Raw genomic sequence first — 22,508 nt, 5'->3', positions numbered from 1 at the left:
CATGAGCTATCTTCATATGATATACTCTCCAACCAAAATGGCAGATACTTATATTACCATTTTACAGAGGAAAAGACTGAAACTTTAAGAAGTGAAGTAACTGGCCCAAGATCATATAGGTAGGAAAGAATAAATTTTTGATAAATGAGTGACTGAAATCATGTAACAGTCATAAATCTGGAATTGAAGTATCTCACCATCAAATTATAAGATCATAAGAGAGGCCATGTGAGTGGTACAACACTGTCTAAACAATTTTCATGGCCTAAGTTATTTCAGCTTTTCTTGGGAAAGAATCAGAAGCTCTTCATCCTCCATCAGGCAAGGTAGCACTTAGCAGCAACGTGTTCATGTCTGCCAGTTATACCAACGTCTCCTCACAGGGCCCTAACCTCCTGAGTTCAGAGAGTGAGACACCTCCACTCAAAATCAAATCAAAATGGATTTTGTTTGTTGTCTTGTGACAGAATATAATTTGTCTTACTTTTAAAAACAGTGACTTGAATATAAATAACCTGTCTGGTTTGCACATACGTTAGTCATATGAATATTATAACACAGCAGTTCCTATTTCCTCATTTGTAAATTTCTTTCCTGCTGGCCATAACATTTTTCCAACCAATATTTCACCAAATGTTTGGTTACCTCCCTCAAACCTCCCTCAGTAGACATCTGTTGGACTGTTAGACTCAGTCACATCTACTATAATATCTCTTTTAACCCTTAAAATTAACTTTGTAAAATAATTTATACTAGGCCTTGGACAATTTGGTGTATTGTTCAAGGTTGCACTTGTCCAATGTCATAGAGTTAACAGAGCCAAGTTATGAATTCAAATTTTTAAAAAATTGTATTTATTTATTTATGGCTACACTGGGTCTTTGTTGCAGGGCAGGCTTTTCTCTAGTTGTGCTGAGCAGGGGCTACCCTTCTGTTGTGGAGTACAGGCTTCTCATTGTGGTGGCTTCTCTTGTTGCAGAGCATGAGTTCAAGGGTACACAGGCTCAGTCGTTCTGGCACACAGGCTTAGTTGCTCTGTGGCATGTAGGATCTTCCTGGACCGGGGATCAAACCTGTGTCTCCTGCAATGGCAGGTGGATTCTTTACCACTGCCAGGGAAGCCCAAGAATGCAAATATTTTGATACCATGTCCCCTGTTCCACAAGACCAGAGGGTCTTCTTACAAATGAAATGAGACTATCTATAGTCTCTATAACTCTATAACTTGGCTGAAATAAAACATTAAATAATCAAGATAGCCAGTATCTGATCAGAAGGGTTGGCTTAGCAAATAAGTGTTATGGGGTGAAGTCATCATGGGCTCTGGTGATCAGACTGGGTTTGGCTGGGTGGGTAGAACAAGCACAAGGTGGTGGCTTGCTTGGCTGGAATAAAAGCATCAGCAAATGTGTTGAGTTATGGCTAAGCATGTGGTCTGTGGACAAAGAAAAAGTCTTCCTGGTGTCAGTCTTTGGAATTATTTCAGAGGTATGCTTTTCAGTGTTAGTACCAAGGCCTTGAATACTTTAAGGACTAAGATAGTATGAAAATAAAGCACGCCTAGAAGGAGAACCTGGAGATATGTTGTAAACCATGTTAATGTGCAGAAAACCAGAATGGTGGCTACTTAATTTGATAGACAGTCGACCATGTCCGTATAAAAGCACAGGCTTCTAGACTTAAGGCAGGTTAAACACAGTGTATTTGATGACAGGTATACCACATAAAAATATGATCTTTGTTTTTAATTTTATCTTGGTGAATACAAGCATATTACATATTCCACTTGCAATCATTTTCTCAGCGGTTCATCCATTGACATGCACACACACGCATGTGAGCAGATGTTTTCTAGTACCTTTGGCAGAAGAATTTAGTGCCTTGTACACATCACACCTGCCATGTCATGCTTATTGACTGAACGATTCAGCATGCTGAAAGGTACTGGGTGAGATATTAATTTTAAAATGAAAGCCTTCACATCTGCTAATGCCTGTCAGTCTCTGGAGTGAATGTGCCATTCGAGCCAATGGAAGTGGGCAGAAGCAGCCTTCATGGGTAGGGCTGACAAGTTATTTTGAGTCTTCTGAATTACCTTTATTGTTGCCCGGTACTTACAGGCAGACCTCTCCTTCCATTAAACTCCAGCACTAACAGTACTTCTGAAAACAGCTCTAGTGGTTTGGAACTCATCTTTCTGGCTTTTCGCATAAATGGAATATTTGTGGTAGTTGAACGATAAATGGTGAGATAATGGTGTTTTACAGGCAGTGAAATGACAAGGTCAGTTTTAATTAAGCTGAGATCAACCTCAGTCTGTATTGCACACTTCTGATTAGGTTATTTCAAATTAACATAAGTTTTGGGAGACTTCGCTGAAGTCAGTGGTGTTAAACACCAGCTGTGCTGGCAGAAAAGCGTGGGATATGAGAAGGAGATAGCATTCACATTGAAATTAGCACTTGGCACAATATAATTCTCTGATTGCAAACTATGTGGAGTTGCCTGTGCTAATTGGTTGATTTTATTTGAAGCAGATGTTGTTAGCTTTCCCACTAATGATCTGGAGAGAAATTCTTTTGAAAGACATGCCATGTTAGGATCTCTGCAGTATAATAAGCTAATTACAACTTTAAGTACTTGCAGTAATTAGCACAATGTGTATAAAGTGTTCGTGATCTTTTCACCCTGCCACATTATTGTCAGGGCAGCTTGAAAAACAAAAAGGAATGCTAGCTGGATTGAGTCTCCCTGGTCTAGGCGCTTCATTTCCCAGACTTCTGCACTAAAGAGATAATGAACTCGACTTCAATCCTTCTCTTCAGGCATGTCAAAAAGGTTTAGTGCTGATCCCCACCCCACCCAAAAAATGGAGAGTGGAATTTGCCAAACTGAAATGTTCTTGTGCACGCTTATGCCTTTATGACTTGTGAGGTCTTCATCACGTGAGTAAACCAAGGTATCTGAGGATACCAGTAACCTATTTATCTCATGTTCATTTATTTTATTATCAGTTCAATCTGGAGATCAAACCTATATTTTATTTGAGAACAGTTCCCCGTCAAACTTCCAAGCCACAACTCAAACTTCTCTACAGAGAACACTTTATCCAAGCCAAAATCTAGTCTTTCTGTATTTTGAACAGCCAAGTTATTACACACATATATATATATACACACACACATATACATATATGTGTATCTTGCTTATACAGTAATTATTGGAGGGAAGACATAATAGGAGTAAATGTGAGAAGTGTGACAAAAATGTAAAAAAATGAATTGGGAAAAAAAGAATTGATAGAAACAAATTCTTAATAACATATCAAGCAAAAATCCAGAATTAACTGCTGTTAATATGAGTGAATATGACGTTGAGACTGGTGGCTAAAATTCTTGTGTCTCTAAGAAGATGCTAAACTGAATAGTAGAAAATAATTTATAGTAAAATGTCACTGTTTCAGCAGTTCTTTGTGACTTTTTAGAGAATGTTAAAGAGTTTAGATTTTTCAGATCTATTATTTGAGATAGTTGCTTAAGAGTAAAAATGCAGCCATTTGTAATGGAGTCTTCTGCCAGAACAGGTGAACTTAAGTTTCTATATTTTCTTATGGCTCCTTCTTTGGCTTTAAGATACTTCTGAGAGGAGGCAGAGACTGAACAAATGCTCCTTTTAAAGTACCTTTGAAGAAGTTGGCTGGCTCCCTTGGCTCTCATTTCTGGAAAGTAGGCAATCTGATCGCACTTTCTGAACTTGGCTAGAGAAATAAGATAGAAAATTCCCTTATTCTTACCTCTACTGCTATTGTCTCCTCGGTTCTGGGATTGAAAGCTGGGGTTTCTGTGGTTGCTGGATTTGTATTTACCTCCAGTAATGTAAAATTTCACAAGGTGAATAGCCAAGCTCCTGGTAACTTTAATGGATTAAAAGAGAGGAGGAGTTAAGCAAAATACCACAGCTATATGGCTTCTTAGGTGGCTCAGTGGTAAAAAAAAAAAATCAGCCTGCCAATTTAGGAGATGCAGAAGACATGGGTTTGATCCCTGGGTTGGGAAGATGCCCTGGAGAAGAAATGGCAATCCATTCCAGTATTCTTGCCTAGAAATCCCATAGACTGAGGATCCTGGTGGGCTACAGTCCATAGGATCGCAAAAATAGTGGGACATGACTTAGCAACTGAACAACAACAACAATTTGAGAAAAACAAAGGCAGAGATGCTGATGAAGATTCGCCCTCTTGAATTATTAAAAGAAAGGAAGGTTGTAGATTTAAGGGGACTCCAGTATTTTAACCATTCTTCATAAATACAAATTAACATTTATGGTTATGAAATTTTATTGATGTAAGTAATGAAAAGCAGTAGAGACTTTGTACTTTTCCTGAATTTACAGAGCTTAAAGTCCTCAGTTGAACCCATAAGAAATAATTATGTTCAAGCAAAACATACAGGGACAGAGTTTAGACCTAGTGCTGACGTTTTTCACCTGTCACTATGTCTGGCATGTCTTAGGTGTATAATAAATGGTAAATGGATGAATTTTTTTTAGTGAAAAGTTAATGACTCATTCTCTGTCAATGCCTTGAGGTTTGATAATTTTCCACATTCCTGAAAGTATTGTCATGAATTAAAACTGCTTGAAGCGCCATATATAATTATTTGTCTAATTGGATTTGATATACTCATGAGTATTTTAGTGCAAAAAGTTAAAAGGACGTACTGGGTACTGGGAGCTTTGACATCCAGCATCCTTATTGATAAAATATAAAAGTGTTATTTGGCTATGGAAGGGATCAACCCACTTAGAAATGGAGCATCTGCTAGACTAACAAAAAGTTGTTTAACAATAAACCAATGAATTTCCTTTTTTTTTTTGTCAGTAAGGATCATTTATTCTTATCCTGTTTTTATTTATTTAAACCCAAAGGTGCCATTCCTTATTCCTAATATAATACCATGATCACAGGAATATAAACTGGGTTCCTAACAATATATATATTTGTTCTCACTATGAATAATCTTCATTTTCATTAAGTTTGAGAAAGCCAGAGATCAAATTCTTGCTAGATGCTTGAAATTAATAATATATGTATATATGAATGTTATGTATTATGTTAGATATAGATGTTTGTATATTACATACATTTATTACATATGATACTATGAATCATCTATTATATAGGTTTAAAAATCTGTCTACCTAATCAGTCTTTCATCTTTCAAAAGAGACCACCATTGGAAAGACCACAACCAAGTCATATGATTAACTTTAAAATTTTATTATGTTTTGATAACAGTTACTTGGAGAGCATTAATAGCTAAGCTCTGACATTTTTTCATTCACTCTTCCATGCAAAGAAAATAGTCTGACATACAGAAGGGCAAGCCGACTTTCTTAAAGCTTTCAGCTTTCTAAGACTGAGGAGTTTCCTAAAAAGAAGCTCCCCAGCTTTCAGGGAGTCAGCAGATTGAGACATGACCTTTTCTAAGGCATCTGCTCACTGCTACCCTCTGTGTTCCACCCCGGCACTCCACTGTCCTGTCAGGGGCTAATGAAGCATGTGACGCCAAAACACTTATTCCTGAGATGCCTGCAGAAATGGTCATTTATTTTACTTCCAAATGTGCCAAATGGGGACAAGAAACCCCTACTTGATTGGTGGGGAAAAAAATTAAACACTAACTCCAGATTTTAACATCAAAGAATTGAGGTTGTTTGATCTTTAGAGGATACAGCAATTACATACAAAAATCTCGTTCATGTAAGAGTTTTCTGAAAAAGTCAATTGCATGCCTTCATCTTTTATGTCATAGATTACAGGGATAGGACTAAATAATATCACTTTGAAGACAATATTTTTTTTCCCATTTCCCAATACGTTTTTCTTTCTTTTTTTTTTTTTTGCCATAAAAAGCTTGAAAAACAAACTCCCTGAGGCACCAGGAGCAGGAGTAAGCAGGGTGGTTTGGCTGCAGACCAGAATAGCACAATGGGTTTCTGCTTCCTTTCTGTTCCTTGCTCCCCCTTCCCTCCAAAACACACACACAGCTCTGCATGGCTTTCTGGTTTCAGGCTCCAGTTTTGCAGTTTTTTCCATCATGTGTTGGGAAGATATTGAAATGTAAAATTATATCCTCTGAAACAATCATATTGCTCTGGGGTCATAGGAAGGAAAGGTACAGAGATGAGTTTTTTCTTCTTCTTAAAAAAAAAAAAGGCTACTATGGGCCACAATACCTATCCCTTGCTGGTCTATGAACCCCTTGTGTGTGGTTTTTTTCCTTTTTTTTTGGTAACTCTGATTTAATTTTGCAAAAAAGTGGCTTAACCACTGAGAAAATTGTGCAGAGGAAAGAAAATTTCTTCCTGATGAGGGATTATGCTCAGCAGAGATGCTATAATACACTGTGTGACTTGTTTCTATCTGCTATTTTCTTTCCTCTGGGCATGCCCCATTCACACACACATCCTTGAAGTCATTGGGCTGAGAGTTTGGCAGTGGAGAGTGGAGAAGGATGATTTCAGCTCTAGTCATAACAGGTAATGGAGTTGGCAAAGAAGGTTTCAGTATTGCTTCAAGGAAGTTGAAAATGACTAATGCAATGACTAACAGTAATATCTAAAGCAAAAGTATGATTCTGCACTACAGTAAGAATGAGTGACCTTCTGGGCTTGGAAGAGGGAGGCGAGAGGGTGGAGGAATCTTTGGGAGGAAGATTTTAGAACAAACAGACCTATAATGTTGGTATTTAAATGCAATTTACTCATTCGCTTTAGCAGATAAAGTCTTAATATGCATGTCATCTGTGGGCAGAGCCTGAAGAATTATAAGCATTAATTTGTTTTAAATACTTTGAAAAAGAACAGTTTTATTAAACACTATAGTCATCTAAGTAAAAAATTAAAATAAGTATCTTTATCTTTCAGAAACTAATTTCTGCCTACAGATCTTTTTCTATAAATAACGTGGGCTTAAATCATGCTACAGTGGTTGCCTCAGCATCAACTATACTTCCTCAAATGCTGAAGTCAAGAAAGCTGGGGCCTTTAAGTCTGTGATATGCTCCCTACTTGCCCAGTTCCACCCAAGTGCCTGTGCCTTGACATGGGCTTGCAAATCAGGCATCAGATGAGCTAGGTGAATATGTGAAGTTAACCCCTGATGGACTCACATCTTTCTGTGGTTCTCTCTAGTGTCAGGCCTTCAGTGAGATGAAATAGGCTTCTCATATTTTGGATTTATCCCTATTTTGCTTTGTTTCCCTGGAAACTTAGTTCCGTGAAATGGTGTCGCCTCTAGTATGATCATACTTAACACTTACGGACCACTGGTTTAGGGCAGGGACTCTTATTGGAGATTCAGATTTCATCCTAATAATGGATGAAATATTAGGTATATATAATATAAGGAATAGATATATAATAAGTTTTATGGGAATAAGGCCTGTAACTTTCATCTCAAGATATGTGAATTATGAAGCATAGTATTTGATTACAATAATAACTCTGAGACAAAGGTAAATTATCAGTACTACTTTATACCTGATTTCATGTAGACTCATGCAAGTTTGGTCACAAGTTTGAGAAGTCCAGATTTTTAATCCAGTTCTTTCCCTATGGGTTTCCCGGGTGGCTCAGTGGTAAAGAATCCACCTGCTAATGCAGGAGACGCAGGTTCAAGCCCTGGATCTGGACGATCCCCTGAAGTAGGAAATGGTATCCCACTCCAGGATTCTTGCCTGGAAAATCCCATGGATGGAGGAGCCTGGTGGGCTATAGTCCATGGGGTCGCAAGGAGTCAGACACGACTTAGTGACTAAAAACAACAACAACAACAACAAAGTGGGTGAGGGATATGAGAACTCTCTTTATTATCTAAAAAGTTCCAAAATAAAAAAATAATTAAATTTGCTTGAATTTAAAAAGATGACCACAAAGTCAACTCAGATTTTGTTCCTAGATTAACTAGAGTAAGTATCATCTTCCCTGAAAATCCTTCCATGTGACATTACATACTAGTCCAGTAACAGACTTTATGGTACTCTCCTGGAAGTTATGAGAGACGTTATTACCTAGTGGTTATGAGTTTGTACTCCTGGAGTCAAACTGCTGTGGTCCGAAGCCATCTTTGCCACTTATCAGCTGTGTGACCTCCAGCACATGGCTTGATCTTTCCCTGGATTAACCTACCTCATAGAGCTGTTATGGGCATGTGATTTAAAGTTACACTTTTGAAGTTCTTAGAATAGAGCCTGGTACATAGTAAGTACTCAATAAATGGTGGTGGTGATGATGCTCCATAGCATTGTCTTTATAACACTACCTTATGGTATCTAATTGCTTACCCCTACTCTTTCTTTTAAATGGTGAGATCCTTGAGGACGGAAGCCATGTTTTACTTATTTTTGTGTCCTTCTGCCTGATAAATAGTAAGTGCTCTGTCATTGTTGATGGAATTACACTTCATTTCTTGGATCTTGACTTGCCATATCTGGGATTTGAGTATGACCCTTCTGTCACTATTGCCAAATTCCAGGCTTACGTGGGAGAGAACTACCAATTAATTTAATACTCTTTAGTGCTCTTTTAGGTGCAGTGAGAGCTGCAAAGATGTATATCCAAGGTCTTTCCCTGTCCCTCCAGAAACTCACCAGCATATATACTCCAATACATATATATATATATACACACACACACACACATTAATTTATCTGAAAATGATAAAGGTCTAGATTAATCAGTACTGAGGACAAGTGCTTAAATTCTAAGAAGATAGAGATGATAGCAAATGGTATCATGTAAAAGAATATAGGATAATCGACTTTTGTGGAACATTCAGCATGCCTAGCTCCCCTGTAGAGCATGTGAGAAAATGAGCTAAAGTTTTACAAGAGAAAAACCAAAGTTTGTTAGACATTCAAGAAGCACAGAGTTCCTGCTTTAGATTTATTGTGAGGTCATTCCATTATTGAGAGAGAACTTAAATAATCTAAAACTTTTACTAACTTGTGCAAGGACTTTTTTTTTTTAAGGTAAAGTGTTGAGATATGAGTTGTAATGGTATTGATGAGAGTGAGTGGACTGAGCTTGGTTTAAACATAAATTTATTACTACAAAATATACTTCAAAGGTATCAATAAAAATTGGGAGGAGGGTGAATTTTTTCTGGGGCTTTTGTTCTCTTTTACCAGTGTCATATTGCATCCTTTGAGTTGCTCCTTGACCAATATTCATAGGGGAAGTTTTTTAATCAGTGTATCAGATCAGATCAGATCAGTCACTCAGTCGTGTCCGACTCTTTGTGACCCCATGAATCGCAGCACGCCAGGCCTCCCTGTCCATCACCAACTCCCGGAGTTCACTCAGACTCAAGTCCATTGAGTCAGTGATGCCATCCAGCCATCTCATCCTCTGTTGTCCCCTTCTCCTCCTGCCCCCAATCCCTCCCAGCATCAGAGTCTTTTCCAATGAGTCAACTCTTTGCATGAGGTGGCCAAAGTACTGGAGTTTCAGCTTTAGCACCATTCCTTCCAAAGAAATCCCAGGGCTGATCTCCTTCAGAATGGACTGGTTGGATCTCCTTGCAGTCCAAGGGACTCTCAAGAGTCTTCTCCAACACCACAGTTCAAAAGCATCAATTCTTCAGCACTCGGCCTACTTCACAGTCCAACTCTCACATCCATACATGACCACAGGAAAAACCATAGCCTTGACTAGACGAACCTTTGTTGGCAAAGTAATGTCTCTGCTTTTGAATATGCTATCTAGGTTGGTCATAACTTTCCTTCCAAGGAGTGTCTTTTAATTTCATGGCTGCAGTCACCATCTGCAGTGATTTTGGAGCCCAGAAAAATAAAGTCTGACACTGTTTCCACTGTTTCCCCATCTATTTCCCATGAAGTGGTGGGACTGGATGCCATGATCTTCGTTTTCTGAATGTTGAGCTTTAAGCCAACTTTTTCACTCTCCACTTTCCCTTTCATCAAGAGGCTTTTGAGTTCCTCTTCACTTTCTGCCATAAGGGTGGTGTCATCTGCATATCTGAGGTTATTGATATTTCTCCCGGCAATCTTGATTCCAGTTTGTGTTTCTTCCAGTCCAGCGTTTCTCATGATGTACTCTGCATATAAGTTAGGTGGATGAAACTGGAGCCTATTATACAGAGTGAAGTAAGCCAGAAGGAAAAACATAAATACAGTATACTAACGCATATATATGGAATTTAGAAAGATGGTAACAATAACCCTGTGTACGAGACAGCAAAAGAGACACTGATGTATAGAACAGTCTTATGGACTCTGTGGGAGAGGGAGAGGGTGGGAAGATTTGGGAGAATGACATTGAAACATGTAAAATATCATGTAAGAAACGAGTTGCCAGTCCAGGTTCGATGCACGATACTGGATGCTTGGGGCTGGTGCACTGGGACAACCCAGAAGGATGGTATGGGGAGGGAGGAGGGAGGAGGGTTCAGGATGGGGAACACATGTATACCTGTGGTGGATTCATTTTGATATTTGGCAAAACTAATACAATTATGTAAAGTTTAAAAATAAAATAAAATTTAAAAAAAAGAAAAAAAATAAATGCAAAAAAATAAATAAATAAACAGGGTGACAATATACAGCCTTGACGAACTCCTTTTCCTATTTGGAACCAGTCTGTTGTTCCATGTCCAGTTCTAACTGTTGCTTCTTGACCTGCATACAGATTTCTCAAGAGGCATATAGTCATCAGCTTTAGCAAATCTTTTTTTCCAAATTCTTCTCTCAGTAGCCAGAGCATGCATTATGAGTAGGAAGAGTGTTCACAGTGATTGAAGCTACCTGACCAGAGGTCTCTGCCATATGTTTGAAAAGTTAACCTTGCCCTGCTTTTCATTCTGGGACAGCCCCAAACCAAGCTCATATCCTGGTCATATATGTGGAAGTCCAGATCCTGCCCACATAATTTCGGCACCTGAACACAGTGTTACATCTTACAGTCTTTGAATAAAAGGGATATCCATGTTATAAGCACTGTTTCCATTCCATCCAAGGCTATGAATTACTGTATGGTCTGAAAGAGATCATCTTCATTTGGGGGACCAAGCTGCTGGGCTGTAGCTGATATGGCTAATTCTTGAACCCTGGTCTTTAGGTTGAATTGCCCAGGGTTGGACCTGACTAGATTTGGCTTATAGAATTCTAGATGCTCTGGTAATTATAGTGCAAGACTAAATTTTCTGTTCTCATTTGTCTTTTTAAAATACTTTCATTCCTCATTTGGTCTCTTTCACCCAGTATTTAGGGGTTATAACTTCTATGAGTAAAATTTAGTTTTAAATGGAAGAAAATTTAGCTCCTGCTACTTTGGAACTAGTTAATCATAAGTTCATAAAGAAGCTAACATACTGGGTCAGAGAGGCAGCATTAAAATTTGATGCGTTTGGGGAAAATAAATTAAAAAGGTCTGGTAGAAAGCTTGCACTCTTGAGCTTTTTCTCTGCCGTCTGTCAGCTGAGGCATAAACCTGTGCCCTCATGTGTATCCAATTGCAATCTATCTCTTCTATCTAAAGCCAGATAATTATAAGGTTCCATAGTCCCTTGGCAGACTGAATAAATGGTTACTTTAATTTCTTTTCTTAGGCTCTAGATGTATATTGTGTTCTGTAGAGCTACTGCACACAGTTCTGTAGTAAGGCTGATTATCAGCATTTATAAATTAATATCTCTATTTAGCTAATGGTAAGCCAAGATTGACTCAAGAGAACGTAGCATGTGGCTACATTTAGGATGTAGGATGACTATGTTGATTTTGTTTATCACCATCTTCATTAAGAAGTAACATGTGCAAACTGAGTAGTAGAAAAGCATCAGATGCTCCCGGACCCCAATATGACATGTATTCATCTACACAACTAGTCAGTGAACAAAAGAGAACAGTGATAAATGTAGTGACAACTGGAGAAAATTGCTTCTTTAGCTAAGGAACATTTTGTGTCACTGTCCTAATTCATCAGGGAATACATTAGGAAAGAGTTTTGGATTTCATAGGGGAAGAAGAAGGCTTTATGAGCAAGGGTTTGTTTTCTTTTTAATTAGAAACAGGAAAGAAGGTATTATTGAGCAAGTTTCTGTGGTAGAGGTTTGGAAGATGAGGGCCAGGTTATTTCACAAGGACTGTGAGGTTGAACTTGGAGGTAAAGCAATACATTTTTAAGATATGACAAAGAACAGTGTCTCAGCCACCTTTTTTATATGTAATTAAAGATCAGTTTTTTAAAATAAAGAAATTATAATAATTTCTTCATTTAACTAATTTATTAACTTATTTAAAATAACATTATGGCAGTACTAAGTATGTGACATGAGAAAAAGAGGAGTTGGAAAGCATTCTATGAATCTTCGATAAATATTAATTTATGGTGGTAAATAAAAAAATAATTTAAGGGCCAGTAAATGCAAGGGATGACAAAAGATTAGTGTAATTCCTATTGTTTTTCTCTTCAGAAGAGAAGAATATGGGATGATAGAGTTGCTGGTTTCAAGTCTGGGGATCAGTCTGGTGAGTATTGGTGAAGGGGACATTCTTAGTTCTGCTCAAGAAGGAGCAAGATGAAATATGCTTACCATGTAGACTAGAAAAATTTCAAAGTTTTAAAAAAAGATTTGGCACCCAAATACACTTATTTTAAGTGTTCATTTTTGATGAGTTTTGACAAATATATACACCCATGTATCCATCACTACAAGAGATTTAGAATGTTGCCATAACTCAAGAATGTTTTCTTGAGCTTTTCCTAGTTAATTCTGTATCTATCTGTGCCCAGAAACAACCACTTAATCTGCTTTCTATCACTATAAGTTAGATTTGCCTTTTAAAACAAATGAATTTCAGATAAATGAAATTATACAGTATATACTCTTTTGTATTGAGATTCTTTTGCACAGCATAAAGTTTTTAAGATTTATCTGTTTTGTTGTTGCATTTGTCAGTAATTTATTCCTTTTTATTGCTGAGTAGTATTCCTCTGCATAGGTATTCCACATTTATCTACCCAGTGGTACAGCTTTTTTTTTTTTTTAAATTATGTATTTATTTACTGATGGCTGCACTGGGTCTTCGTTGCTGTGTGTGGGCTTTCTCCAGTTGTGGCGAGCAGGGGCTACTCTTCGTTGTGGTGTGTGGGCTTCTCATTGTGCCGGCTTCTTTTGTTGTGGAGCATCCTCTATGAGCAGGCTTCAGTAGTTTCAGCATATGGGCTCAGTAGTTGTGGCTCCTGGGCTCTAAAACACAGGCTCAGTAGTTGTGGTGCATGGGCTTAGGTGCTCCACAGCATGTGGGATCTTCCTGGACCAGGGATCAAACCCATGTCCCCTGCCTGGCAGGCAGATTCTTAATCCAAGAGGTATAGCTCCTATAAAAAATTCTGTCTTCAGTGAGACAGGAATGCTAGATAAGTGGCTGGAGTGGGAGAAATTCCCTTCCTCCAGTTGTAATAAAGCTCTGGAAAAGTCTTTTCCTCTGGATAGTGGACCTTCATCATGGAGAAGGCATGTTTCTTAGTGATTACTCTTCCCTTTCCCTTGCCAGAGTCATGAGTGTTTCTTAGATCTTCACTGTGAGAACCTGGTCAGTTTCCTGGAGGTAAAGCCTGTGAGAAGGTGGGGGCCCCCAAGAAGTGACCCTCAAAAATTTCCTACTCTCACACTCGTGCATTCTCAGTCTCCAGCAACTGGTCAGCCCTCCCATTCAGGGTTCCTAGTAGCTTATGCTCCCACAGCTTCTGCTCCAGGTTAGGGAATCTTGGCTATGCCTCTCTGGATGCATCTGTCTCTCCAGATTTCAAGGTGATGTTTGCCCTGTGACCTCAATTCTCTGATGGCTCCAAGTAAAATCTTGATTTTTCAGTTTGTTCAGTGTATTTTTGTTGTAAGGACAGGTGTGACATCTTCGAAGTTCTTTACATATTGGAGCTGAAACAAGAAGTTTCCTTCATTTTCATTTTTGAAAGATATTTTCACTGGGATTACAATTCTTAAGTTGACATTTTCTTTGACTAGTTTAAAGATGTCATTTCGTTGTCATTAGGCATTAATGGTTTCTAACAAGAACTCTGCAATGATTCTTAGTCTTGTTCCTCTGTACATAAAGCACCTTTTCTCCACCTTCCTCTGGCTGCATTTAATATTTTCTCTTTTAAACAATTTGATTATGATATGCCTCTCTCTGGTTTTCTTTTTGTTTATTCTTCTTGGGATTCATTGATACTCTTGGTTCTGGGGGCTTATAGTTTACGTAATTTGGAAATTTTTCAACCATTATTTTTTCAAATAAGTTTTCTGTTCTTCCTTCTGTTTGTTCTCTTTCTGTGACTCCAATAAGTGCATTAGACCACTTAATATTGTTCCATAGGTTGTTGAGTTTTTATTCATTTTTTTCCAGATTTTTTTCTGCTTGTGCTTCAGTTTGGTTAGTTTATATTGCTAATGTCTTCAAGTTTCATATTTTTTTCTGTAGTATCCAATCTGCTGTGTTCAGTGAATTTTACATATTATGTTGTTCATTCCTAAAACTTTCATTTGACTTTATATTTTCTGTCCTCTCCTCATTATGTTCATGTTTTTATTAGAAAATTAGAACATCTCAATTATATTTTCCATTGTGATTTTAATATAATTGTTAATTCCTTCCTCTTTGTCGAATCTTGATCTCTATATATCAATTGATTTTTTTCATGGTTATATGTCAAGTTTTCCTGCTTCTTCATAGGTCTAGTAGTTTTTTTATTGGCTGCTGGACTGTGTGAAGTTTACACTAAATGTTGGGGTTAGTTGTATTCCTTTAGATAGTGTCGGGCTTTGTTCCACAGTTAGCTCGCTTGTGGATCAGTTTTACCATTCCAGAGCTTGTTTTTAAACTTTTAAAAAGGCAGATATAGATGCCAATTGGGATTCTCTGGTAGGTCAATGGTAAATAATCCACCTGCCAAGCTGGAGATGCGGGTTTAATCCCTGGGTCAGGAAGATCCCCAGGAGGAGGAAATGGCAACCCACTCCAGTATTCTTGCCTGAGAAATCCCATGGACAGAGGAGCCTAGTGGGCTACAGTCTATGGGGTCGCAAAGAGTCAGACACGGTTTAGTGATACCTATGGCTGATTCATGTTGATGTTTGACAGAAAACAACAAAGTTCTGTAAAGCAATTACCCTTCAATTAAAAAATAAATTAAAAAATACAAAAAAGCAACAAAAGATGCTGATTTAGTCTGACTTTTAAGAAATAGTCCTTCTGATTTCACTACTGAGTGATCCTTTTATTCTCTGAACTCTGTTTACTTTGGTTGTTGAAAATACTAGTGATTCTTAGCTCCATGTGTGTTCTAGGAATTTTTGTCTCACCAATTTCTGATAATTCCTTCTAACCAGAAAAATGAATTCATTGGAGAAGCTGGAGAGAGATAGATACACTACTAAATAGAGTAGGAACTGGTATATGAAAACAGTTTGTATTTACCTGACGTGGGAACTCTTTTGTCTCCCTTTTGATTCTAAGAAGGCTCTAGAAAATATACATATGATGCTCACCTCCTCACTTTACACTTTCTCTTAATTGTAAGTATGAACCTAGGGCAATCCCCTATCCTCCAGGGGATCTTCCCAACCCAGGGATTGAGCCCAGGTCTCCTGCATTGCAGGCAGATGCTTTACCATCTGAGCTACCAGGGAAGCCCTGTTTAAATTTAAAGAGGCCCAAACAGAAGATTCTTAGATTCTTGGTAACCTGCTCTACAATAGAGAGAGGTGGCAAACTTGCTGATTGAAAAATTCACTCAACTCCAGCTGTCAGGGTTCTACAGCTGGCTCTTCTATTCTTTGTCAGACTGTAAACTCACTTGATCCCTCCCTCTAGTACTCTTTGGGTTAGATGATCTTCAGTCCTTTTCAGCTCAGATAACCTATTCTAACATAGAACAGAGGTCAGATTTCTGGTGTTCTCAGTGACCCCAAATTAGAGGGCAATAGGTAAATATTCTGGGCATTATAAATCAGGTAAAAGACCAGATTCCTCTTTTTCTTTAGCTTCCAGTGAGTTCAAGTACAAATTGCCTTCTCTGTGCTCTACACTATAGTGAAGTTTCCCATGGGTGGCTGATATGCATCCTGAATTGCTCCCTGGAATTTATATATCAATTCTAATTTATATTTTACCTGATCTCATTACTGTGTTTCTTTCTCAATTTTATTTGTCTTACTTTGCTGTATGGATTCTTGTATGTTACATCAAAATCTTTGTAGAGCATGGTGCTGGTGGTGAGAAATTTTAAAATCCTTAAATGAGTAAACAATGAAAACAGATGCAAAAAAGTGCCATAAACATGTAACGTATGACATTCAGATAATGTATTTTAAATATATAATTCTTAACAAGTTTCTTTATGTGTCTTTCTCTGAAGACAGCAAATGAAAAGTCTAAATTGGAAGGTGAGTGGAAGGATGATAGAGACAGGAAAAAATAGCAGCAGCAAGAGGTGACCATTTATTTTTCATGTTAGATGGAGAAGAGAGATCCCCAAAGAGAAAACTGCCTTGTGTTTTATAGCTTCTCACCCAAGTTGGTATTCAGTATGACAACATCTCATCATGAAGACTAAACACTTATCACTACTGTTTTGCTTGAGAAGGCAGGGAAGAAATACCTCTTCTCTTGTTTGAGATTGAAATAGCCAGAAAGCTTTAATTACTTTTACTGTAATGTGAGTTCACTTCTCACCAAAGTCATAGAAAAATACATTCTTTTGATTTGCTTGGCAGATGCATTTCTAATGCAACTGGGAGGTTATGGTAACAGAAATGCCATCAGTGATCCTGCCTTCAGAATTCTACAAAGAATTCTGAATGTCACAGGTCCTGGAGAAAGGATTTTTCCATACCAGCCTTCCTGACATTTGAGGTCTGATCTTCTCATCTGTTTTCTTTATGTGGCATGAATGGGATATTTGCCCTTTAGCACAACTCAGGTATCTGATTGCGGCCCTTCTCTCTTCTTGGATTCGATAGACACTTACCAGACTGCAACTGAGTTACCTTCTTGTGTTCTGATTTCTCTTTCCCCAGTGTCCACAGCGGTGTACTGGAACCTGGTAGATTCGAGGCCCTCATCACTGAGCACAGATTAGCATCATCTACATACTTAAGAGACTTCCTCAAGAGCTGAGTCTTTGGGGCACCTCTCAAAGTGACACCTCTGCTCTGCCGGCTTACTTGAGATGAATCCATTTGTTCCTAGAATGTCCTTGTTTTGTTCTTTGCTCAAAGACACTCCCTTTAACACTTTATATGACTAAGTGACCTATGCCTTCGTTCAGCCATAAGATTCTCTCAGCCTTGCTTAAGATAAGGAGGGATACTCTCGGGATGGTAACTCCATCTTGCCCAATCTTTATAAACATTAAAGTCTTTTTTAAAAAAAAAATTTACCTGTTAAACTTGATTTGCATTGTTCTGAGTGCCTCATCTCTGGGCCCTTGACTGAAACAAAACCTATTAACAGTGGGTTAGATTTTCTTTGGATTTCACTTAATGAGTGTTTGGATTCTGAAATTTGTTTTAGATTCATTCTTCTGTATCTCAAACCTGAGTCTTTGGTGATTTTTCCTCTTTGCATTTATTAACCCTTAATGCCTTGACTCGATGGATGTGAGTCTGGGTGAACTCTGGGAGTTGGTGATGCACAGGGAGGCCTGGTGTGCTGCGATTCATGGGGTCACAGAGAGTCGGACACTACTGAGCGACTGAACTGAACTGAACTGAATGCCTTCCAGGAATGTGAAATTATATTTCTTTTGTTATAAGAAAAGCAATGATGAAGCTATTAGTATTATATGTTCTACCCAGGCAATGGTATCTTTCAGGGAATCAAATTCTGGTTTATGTGTAACATTTAGCATACAGGTAATCATTTAACTTCAAATATTAGAATATATGTTTTATAGCATAAATATTTTAAAATAAAGCTAAATCAGTTAATTTTTTCCCATGTAATTTAGAAGGTACTTTAGGATTTTTTCCATTGTTTTTCAGTCACTAAGTCATGTCCAGCTGTTTGCGACCCCATGGACTGCAGCATGCCAAGCTTCTCTGTCCTGTACGATCTCCCAGAGTTTGCTCAAATTCATATCCATTGAGTCGGTGATACTGTAACCATCTCATCCTCTGCCACCCTCTTCTCCTTTTGCCTTTGATCTTTCCCAGCATCAAGGTCTTTTCCAATGAGTTGGCTCTTCCCATCAGGTGGCCAAAGTATTGGAGCTTCAGCTTCAGCCTCAGTTCTTCCAATTAATATTCAGAGTTGATTTCCTTTATAATTGGTTTGATCTCCTTGCTGTCCAAGGGACTCTCAAGAGTCTTCTCCAGCACTTTTTTTCATTAGCTAAGTATATTTTGAACATTATCATGGTATTCCCAAAATAACTAAATGTTTTATTTACAAGACTTGGAAGAAATAATATTGTAATCTTTTTAAAAAATTAAATGTATTCTGACAGTATTTTGGTTGGAGTACATTTCTGAGTTAGATATATGAGAAATAGAGGAAAAGGAATGTACTGAGCTGGTATTTAGGGAGAAGTCATTTTCTTTTTCCTTTCTCTGTGGGCAAGAAACATGAGATAAAAATAATCAGAAAAAGGTCCTTAGGTATCGAGAATTTATTAGAATCAGAGCACTTACTAATTCAGAGCAAATGAGATCTATAGATCGTTAATTGCAGCTTGGTGTCTTTTATAAGAATGCCTCATGTAGTGAGCACATTGTCCCTTCACTAAATGAGTAGTGATTATCTGGGAGATTACTGTGATTTATAAGCTCATTTTCTTCATTTTACTTTACATGTGCCAGACACTGACTCATTCAATAGAAAAGCAAAACAAGCCTGATTTTTCAGAAATTAAATGCTTTATTGATTATTCTCACCAGAAAGTTATAATGTACAGGATTGTTGAACATGTAGTATATAAATTTTTAAAAATAACTTTACTACAGGCTTTAGGTGATAAACCCTGATTTTGGTATACTATATTCCTGCCAGAATCTAAAGAATGCTAACCAAATGGAGTAAAACAGTATTTATTGTTATGGGAGGAGAGATTATTTTCTTGGAAAAAGATTCTAACTTTATACTGAAATATACCCTTTTCAGACAAGTGTGACCTCTATAGTAACTTGAAGAATTTTATGTCTTCCATCTTTAAGGTGAAAAAGAGCCAGACACTAAAGTGTGATGAGTAATCAGAGTATGATGCACAAGCAACATGTTACTCCTTGTTTTTCAGTAAATGGTTTTGGTAGCTTCAGATATCAAAGGAACTGATTAGATCCTTAAGTTATTTATACATGAAAAGTTAAGTGGAGAATTTACACATTTATTCTGATTGATGAGAGGCAGTAAAACATGGTGCTAAGAGCTTGGGCTCTGCAGCCAGACTGCCTAGATTCTCATCACAGGTCTGCCAGTATGGTCTTGGGCCATTTACTTAACCTCTCTGTGCTTGCTTTCTTCAACTATAAAATAGGGATGTTAACATTACCTAGTTCACAGGCCTAAATGAGTTAATACACATACGTTGAATGGTGGCAAACCTAAACGGTAAGTGCTAGCTGTTACTATCATTTAAACAAAAGGAATATGTATACAGATTCGTGAGCTGGTTTTTGTTGATCAAGGAGTATATTACTTTGGGAATTTGAACATTAAAAAAAACATTTTGAAGTAGTCTGTTAATTTATAGGTAATGGTGTAGTGATGGGAAATGTGATAGAGTGAGAAAGGAATCTACCATTTTTGAAGAGCTCTTATAGATACCTTGAAGTAAAACAAACAAGGGTTTACATTTTGAGCTCTGTTCCTTGCTGGTTTGTCAACTTGAGAACATTGTTTAATCTTAAATTTTTCCATCTAGTAAGAGGTGGGGTGCAGTGCTACCTTACAGTGTTATGAGCATTTGCAATAATGAATATGGAATTTTTAGCATAATGCTGGTATATATAATAGGAATCAGGCAATAATTTAGTAGGATTCCATCTTATCCAAATAGCTCTCTCAAAGTCAGGGAAGGGACCTGGGGCAAAGTCAACCCACTACTTTTTATTTTTTATTTATGCTTTGAAAATGAGAAACACTTGTGATACATGAGTTTCAGAAGGCATTCCATGGGTAGATCCAGGAGTCATCTCAGCAGGATTTTGGAGACACTTCTCAGTTGAATTACCCGACGTTCAGGGCAGGCACTGGGGTACAAATCTCAGGTCCCGTGGTACAGAGCTGTTGAGCCAGGATGAAGCATAGTATTCTGAAAGAGCATCAGGAGAAAAGAAAATCAGTCATGTGTCTCAAGAAGCACAGGTCCCATAGACGTCAGTGTTGAGCAAAGTTGCAAATTTGAGTAGGCAGAAGATGTTGCTGACTTATTTCAGAGGCTTAGCCCTAGGCCTGGCATATAGATTTGAAAGAGCAGCAAGACAAATTCCTAGTTCCAGAGGTTCTGATAAACTGCTCAGTTATCAAAGAAAAATCAGCAGAAAAGATGTGTGTGGTGGGGATTAACATTTATCCGGCGTCTACTTTGTGACATACACTGTGCTACATTTTCTGTGTGCTAAGTATTGTTATCCTGCCATTTTAAACTGAGGTTTGGAGAAACTAAGAAACTTGCCCAAAGTAAGAGAGCTCTCAAGTACTGCAGTTGAGATCCACACCAAGATCTGTCTGGTTTAGCCTCTAGGTTCTCAGGGATTCTGGAACTAGAGAACAAGTCATGTACTTAGCTGCTAGAACAAGGATACTGAGAGAAACCTTACCTTGTGAAAATGGTGGAAAACCTACCAATTATAATTAGGCACCCTGTCAAACAAAGCCAGAGGTGTAGAGTGACTTGATCCTAAGTCATTGCAATAGACTTAAATTTCTGAAGACTAAGGTCAGGATTTATCTTGGAACATGGGAGTGGATAAGCCTTAAGGCGAGGAAAGGTGATTTAAGTGACAAGGAGGGGGGTGCAGGGAAGTAACCTCACAACTCATTGTCTTCTGCCCCACCTTCACACAGTACTTTATTTTTTTTAATTATTTTTTATTGGAATATAGTTGATTTACAGTCTTAGGTTATTTTCTGTCATGCAGCAAAGTAAATCAGCTATATATATATACACACATATATTCACCCTTTTAATATTCTTTTCCCATAATTGGTCACTACAGAGTGTGGAGTAGAGTTCCCTGTGCTGTATAGTAGGTTCTTGTTTGTTTCATATGTTATATATAGTAGTCCTACAGTACTTTAAAGGGGCCCCTGGAGTCTGCAAAGTGCAAAGCATTAATGTAAAGCTCTAAGTGCTTTTGCTGTCTAATTTGTTATTATGGAGTAGCCACGTAATATTTCTGGTGAGAAACAAGGATCCTTAAGTGTGTAGAGGTATGTTGGCAGTGTTTTATGTGGAAATTCTGTTCTCTGAATTTCATTAAAGTAAATGATGGCCTGATTATCCTACCTCTAAAGGAAACAGAAAAATTAAGGGAAATAATATCACCAAGTTGCAAACAAGATAAAAACAGAGAAGTCTCTATTACAAAGCTATGCCAAAAAGTTTCATATTTAACTACTTATTTTTAGGACCACAGGACAGAAATTATATCTTAGATACTTAAATTAGTATATGAAGGTTGTATTTTTGAGGCTAGTAAAGTCAGGATTTGATTCTATCAAACTGATTACTCTTTAATGTACCTCAAAGGTGAAACATTTTATATCACACTCAGTTATTTGATTTCTAAAATGTCTATGTATGTCACAGGATTTGTTTACTATCAGGAGAAATGGGAAACAATTTGGGACCAATTGCATATTCTCTTTAATCATGTAATAAGTTGCTTGTTTGATTAACAAAAAGAATCCCTCTTATCTACTCTGGGAAGGCTTGCTTGGACCCAGTAGCATTTTTACATCAGGCAAGTGTCTCATTGGATTGTCAAAATTTGTGAGTGAGGAAATAGTTCAATTGAAATTTGAAATATTCCAAGGACATATTTGTCTTTTTTCTAAGTAGTGAAACAGTGACACATTTTGAAATGGGAGATTAGCTTGTTAGTCACTTCAGACTTTTGTTTCCAAAATCTTCTTGCCATGTTTGGTAATTTTTAAACTCTCTCATTGAGTTGGAGCAGCCATACAACCCAGATCCATGTTAAAACCTTGGAATATTTTTTTTAAATGCTCAGGATCATACCACCTTAAATCAAAATGTACAATTGTTTAAATTTTTTTTTCTTTAAGGATATTTCCACATGCATATGTGATCTTTATATTTTTTAAAAAAATTTTTATTAATTTTTTTTTTTTTTTTTGCCACACCGTGCATAGCCTGTGGGATTCTAGTTCCTAACCAGGGACTGAACCTGTGCTCACTGCAGTGGAAGCATGGAGTCCTAACCACTGGACTACCATGGATGTCCCAATATTTACACTTTA

At 37.6% G+C, this 22,508-nt stretch overlaps 1 protein-coding gene across 1 annotated transcript in view; it reads right to left on the bottom strand.

Moving 5' to 3' along the window:
• Positions 1 to 18,980: 18,980 nt before the first annotated feature.
• The window catches only part of LOC102278583 (serine/threonine-protein phosphatase 2A 65 kDa regulatory subunit A alpha isoform), a 32,789-nt gene continuing 29,261 nt past the window's right edge, over positions 18,981 to 22,508 (bottom strand). Inside the window, exon 3 of the mRNA XM_070365776.1 lies at positions 18,981 to 20,334. The gene's annotated coding sequence lies outside the window, so the exon portion shown is untranslated. The remainder of the gene's footprint in view (positions 20,335 to 22,508) is intronic.

Source organism: Bos mutus, chromosome X, assembly GCF_027580195.1.
Source record: "Bos mutus isolate GX-2022 chromosome X, NWIPB_WYAK_1.1, whole genome shotgun sequence".
Taxonomy (NCBI): Eukaryota; Metazoa; Chordata; class Mammalia; order Artiodactyla; family Bovidae; genus Bos; species Bos mutus.
This window is presented reverse-complemented; position numbering and strand designations above follow the sequence as displayed.